The sequence below is a fragment of the Helianthus annuus genome, chromosome 11 (assembly GCF_002127325.2).
Source record: "Helianthus annuus cultivar XRQ/B chromosome 11, HanXRQr2.0-SUNRISE, whole genome shotgun sequence".
Lineage (NCBI taxonomy): Eukaryota > Viridiplantae > Streptophyta > Magnoliopsida > Asterales > Asteraceae > Helianthus > Helianthus annuus.
In genome coordinates this window covers 27,442,351-27,447,958 of record NC_035443.2, presented here as the reverse complement: position 1 = coordinate 27,447,958, position 5,608 = coordinate 27,442,351, and the positions used below count along the sequence as shown (strand labels likewise).

The following is a 5,608-nucleotide window of genomic DNA, read 5'->3' as shown; positions in this document are numbered from 1 at the left end:
ACATAGCGAGAATGAGATAGAAGAGGGGAGGCGTATCTATCTAATTAGGCCATCTAGTACGTATAGTAGAGCAGAAGGCATAAGACAAACAAGCAAGTAAACATGGGTCCGAGCTATGAGGTCAGATAAGTCGAGTCTTGCACTTGGAGTGTAGTGTCGTTACGAGTCACGGGTTATAGTCTGGTTTTTCTCAAAAAGATTTTCCCCCTTTTTAAAACCAAGTTCACTATAACCAATGGCTCTGATACCAATCTGTCACACCCCCAAATTCCACCTGCGGAGTATCATCCGCTTGAGGGCGTGACTGACCAGGATTAAGCCACCAATTATACTGAATAATTGGATTAATAACCAAAGTAATACTTACTAACCATACGATTAGTAAATATCATGTTCAGAGTTTAAAGTTTTAAGCTCAAATAGTAGTAAGTAGCGGAAGCGTAAATAAAACAGTCTTAAACAAGGTTCATGGTTCATGTTTATTTAGCACCCAACACAGGGGTAGACGAACACTACACATCCCCAAGCAGCAAGCTCCTCAGTCACTGGTTACCTGCAAAGCATGCAGTAAGGTGTCAACAATAATGTTGAGCGAGTTCACTAGTTGTCCAGTTTTAATTACCAAAAACTTGTTTCACCAGTTAATTTATCCGTTTATACATGCCATGGGGAGCTACCCCAAAAGTTAGCGACTAAACTGTTTTTCCAATACCGAACACTAGGTAACCGTTTGCCTTTCCGCAGGATGCCCCGATGTCAATGTTCTATCATCATTGACGGATGCCTGAGTACATTAGTTCACGACCGATCTCATACCATGGCACGGTGTGAGGTTGGTAAGACCTAAATAGCGCTATCAACTAATAACCCGTTCGCCTGGCCCCGACGACTAATCGGTATTATGTAGTAGGGACTTGAGTGATAGAGTTTCGTTTAGTGCCGTTTGTTGCAATCCGTATAAACAGTAATTAACTAAAGGTTCCCAATAACAAGGGAAGTAAAGTAAGTTGTATCCCCCATAAGGGGATAGTGTTGTTTTTAGTTCCGTTTCCCAAACCACCGGGAACGCATGCTTTAGGTTGTGAACTCACCTTGGGTTGCTCGGTAGATTAATTACTCGGTCAATCACGTTGGTCACCACGTCCTAGCATGGTTACCAAATATAGGTCAAGTTGGGGTACAGGTAATCACGTATAGCAAACACATATAGACACACTTAGCATGCAAACATTCAAACAGTTGGGTTATTGGGCCTGCCCTAACATTTTCATAAACAAACAGTAACAGAAACACATGCAGCCCAGTCAACAGATAGCCCAACAAGTCGTGGCCCAATAACACGTAGGCAGCCCAGTCGAGACAAAGGTGGTCTCGACTCGAGAATACACGGTCTCGAGTCGCAACCGGGAGATCTCGAAGAATCACGTTTTGGTCTCGAGTGTGCTGCTTGCGAGTCTCAATCTCAGGAGTCTCGAGCCCAGTCTCGAGTCGAGATCATGTCGTCTCAAGTCGAGACCTTGCCGGTCTCGAGTCCCTGAAGTCCGTCTCGAGTCATCATGCTCTGGTCTCGAGTCGCAACCAAGGGTTCCGACTCGCAACCACAGTTACGTGCACCAGAATCCTTCTAGAACCTGTCCAATGTACTAGCCAATAGAATTTCATATTTGTGATAATGTGTACTAACCAATAACATTCCACCAACATGTTTTCTTGTCCGGTTATCAACCAAAATGGATCAAAACATGGTAATTTGAAATATTCATATCATATTCAACATGTTCTTCAAGTATTCATGCCATATTCAAATAGTTCATCATATTAGGGTTTTTATCATAGTTAACAAAACATTTTTGAAGACAATCCATACTAGTATATGATATCTAATCGGTGTATCATTTATGCATAATCCTTGGTTCCTAACAACTAGCATACAATCCTTGGTTCCAAGCACACCCACACTTACACATTGTTGAACATCATAACAATCTTGCACATTATCCATACACTTATGCATCTTCATATTACCTAGCACACTTCTAGTCATCAACCTAAATCTTACAAGGCACATTATTCAAGTTGTTCATCATCATGGCAAGGAATTACCAAAGCATCATGGTTTACATTTCATGTTTACACATTCATAACCAATCAATCACTCATCAAGCAACATGCTTATATAGCCATCTTACATAAACAACAACTATCAAATATACAACCAAAGGAGATACTAACCGGCTAGACACAAGATGAGAGAATATGATGGATAAACTTCCGAGAGAGAATATTGAGCTAGAAATCCGAGAGCCTTGATGTTACGGTTGGATCCGAGAGAGGGAAGAGGGTGATGTTGGAGGGTGATGTTGTTAGGGTTTTAGGGTTTTAGTGAAGGAGTGAGTGAGTGAGGGAGAGTGTTTGCAAAAATGGTAAAGGTTGGTCACCCTCAAGGGTTTTATACCCATCTCGAGTGGGTTGAGGGCTCCCGAATGGGCTTCTCGGTTGCATGGCCCAACCGGCCCGCTTGCTACTGTTCACTCGAGACCGGAAGTGGTCTCGAGTCGGATCCTTGGGGTCTCGGCTCACTTGCAATATACACACATATATATAACGTACATACATACAACACATAATAACAGAAAATCCATAGTTTCTCATTTAATAATATACGTACACAAAATGTTACATCAAGAAAGTTGCCCGGGAAAACCCGAAGTGTCACAGACTATTTAAAAACGTCTGCACGTGTAGATAGAGAAAGTCTTCACAACTTTTGTTCGTGTATTTTAGAACTTTATAAGAAAAGATATTTGAGAAAGCCCTCGTTCAGTGACATGCAAGAAATATTGGAACATCACGCTGATTATCATCGGCTACCCGGGATGCTAGGTAGTTTTGATTGTATGAAATGGCTTTGGGAACTTTGTCCAACCGCATGGCCAGGCGCTCACACGAGTGGATTTCACTGGATGCTAGCCATCATGCTTGAAGCGGTTGCGTCCCAATATCTTTGGATATGGCATGCGTTCTTCGGTATGCCAGGTTCACATAACGATATTACCATCATAAACCACTCACCCCTTTTCAATGATCGGGTAAATGGTATAGGACCCAAAGGAAGTTTCTTTGTAAATGGGGTTGAGTACGTGTATGGGTACTACCTAGTAGATGGGATTTACCCGGAGTGGGGGGTTTTTCGTAAAATCGTTCACAAGACACGGTACCATAGATCCAAAGAGATTAAAGTTTAACAAGGTCCAAATGACTGTGCATGTAAAGACGTCGAGCGAGCGTTCGGTGTTTTGAAGAAAAAGGTGGCGAATATTGGCAATGCCTTGTCGATTATGGGATAAGGATCAGATTGGAAACGTGATGTACGCATGTATCATTCTTCACAACATGATTTTGAAGGATGAAGGTAGAGCGGTCGTTACCTACTATGATGACGATGACCCCCAACCAGATAACGTAACAGTTACAGACGAAGATAAATCAACAAATGAATTTTTGATCAAGTAAAGGGATATACATCACAATCTTCGATCTGATTTGGTGGATCATGTTTCAACGATTCCTGGGTTCGAAACCGACGAAGAATGATTGTTTTTATTTTGATACTATGTTTTTTTTTTGTAATTAATATGTATGTTTATGTAGTTTTTAATGGTTTATATATATATATTAAAAAAATGATGTGGCTTGGCCACGCCACCCCAGCCACGCCCATCATACCCCTATGAACTTGGCTTTGTGTATTGAGTGCCTCATAATCTACGTGTCAACCCATGCCCCAAACCCCCGCCCCAATATATCCCACGGTCTTATCAGATGTTATTCTTTATGGGCACATACAATTTAACAATCGTCATTAAAAATGTAAAAGAAATTAGAAAAAATATATAATTATTTAAAATAAAATATAGATTTAAAAAATTTAGGCTATACACTTTTTAAACGATTAACAAAAGCCCGATCACCCGGGTAAACCCAATGATAAAAAACCATCCACGCCCGCAAACATAGACAACACACCTAACCTGGATCGCCACCATTTCAGATGAAACCCAGTCCACGAAGGCAGGCCGTGATAACACTCAGAGCAATTTTACTCCAGACGAGACTTGAACCAGTAACCTCTACTTTAAAAGCTCGTGGGGCTGGCAAAATTAGGTTATCCTAACTATTTATCTATATTATATTTCGTGGTTGTTGTTGAGCTTCCTCGTTGATTAGTCTCTTATGTTGACACCATAGAATTTTGCAACAAAAAAAAAAGAACACGACATAACACTATATTTCCGAAGTCAATAGTCAGAGAAAATGACTTGATATTTGAAACATTCAATTCACTAAGGTTAAATTAAATATATATTAGATTTGACCAATTCTTATATAGCCAGGTGTAAATACTTTATTGTCAACTACTCTTAAGCCCCTGCGTTGCGAGCGGGAGCGTAAATCGTGCTACTAGTGTGGGGTCGAGAGGGGCGTAAGACCGTACTAACTGAACGACGATCAAAATCGGGGTAAACATGAAACAAATATAAAAATTTATAACACCAAGTGATCAACTGAAGTTATACAAAAAAATGTAAGGACGAAAACATATGATATTTGACCCGACGGAACTTAGGAAAAAATCTATGTCAAAATGTAAAACCAATTTGTATTATACCGACGCGTACATAAAAGAAAACATGTAAAACTCCAGGGAGTAAAAATGACAATTTTACAAAGTTTTTAAAATATTGAAAGTCTATAAGTATCCATATTAAAAGTTAATTTAAAAATAACAAAACCCAATAAAAAACAAAAATACAAAAAAGTAAAAAAAGATAAAATATACACTATTCATTGGGGATGTTATGAATTAATATATATAACAAATATATGTAATAAATTGTTATGATATAAAATTATAAATAGTTCTAAGATAACTTGACGCTCTTAGGGTGCGTTTGGTTTGTAGGAATTCAATGGAATTTAAGTGAATTGGAATTCGAATGCCATCTCTTAAGATGTTTGGTTTAGAGAATTTATTGGAATTGGAATCTCAATTCCAATCTTCAAGTGTGGTTGACAATGGAATTGGAATTGGACATTAATTCCTTCAAATTCCTTTAGCTAAAGGAATTCAAAATCCTTCCTATATGTGAATGAATTAAAGTAAACTTAATTATTGGAATCTTTGATCGTTCCAATCTGCATTGTTTGAACCGAAACGGTTTCGACCCATCTCATTTTGACTCGAACCATATTGACCCATACCGTTTCCACCTGAACCGTTTCAACGCGAACTGTTTTGTCTTGAATCGTTTAAACCCGAACCGTTTCGACTCAAACCGTTTCGATGTGAACGTTTGCAACCAACCGTTTTTACCCATACTATTTCCACCCGTAGTGTTTCGACTCGAACTGTTTAACACGAAACGTTTGGAACCGAACCATTTTGAACCATACAGTTTGGACCCGTACCGTTTCCACCCGAACCGAGGGTGGTGGGTGCCGGTGTGATGAACTCCAATTCGTTTACAACTAAATACATCAAAAATGGAGTTGAGATTTCAATTCCAACAATTTCTAATTCTAATTGAAAATTTTAAATTCCAAATGA

General features: G+C 39.2%; 1 long non-coding RNA gene across 1 annotated transcript; it reads right to left on the bottom strand.

Annotated features, from left to right (window-relative positions):
* Positions 1–377: 377 nt before the first annotated feature.
* Positions 378–4,150, bottom strand: LOC118483915. Its single transcript, XR_004872290.1, has 3 exons — positions 4,032–4,150; positions 1,092–1,144; positions 378–553 (listed from the first exon to the last, which is right to left on the bottom strand). It is a non-coding gene; the product is annotated as an uncharacterized LOC118483915 (long non-coding RNA).
* Positions 4,151–5,608: the final 1,458 nt, after the last annotated feature.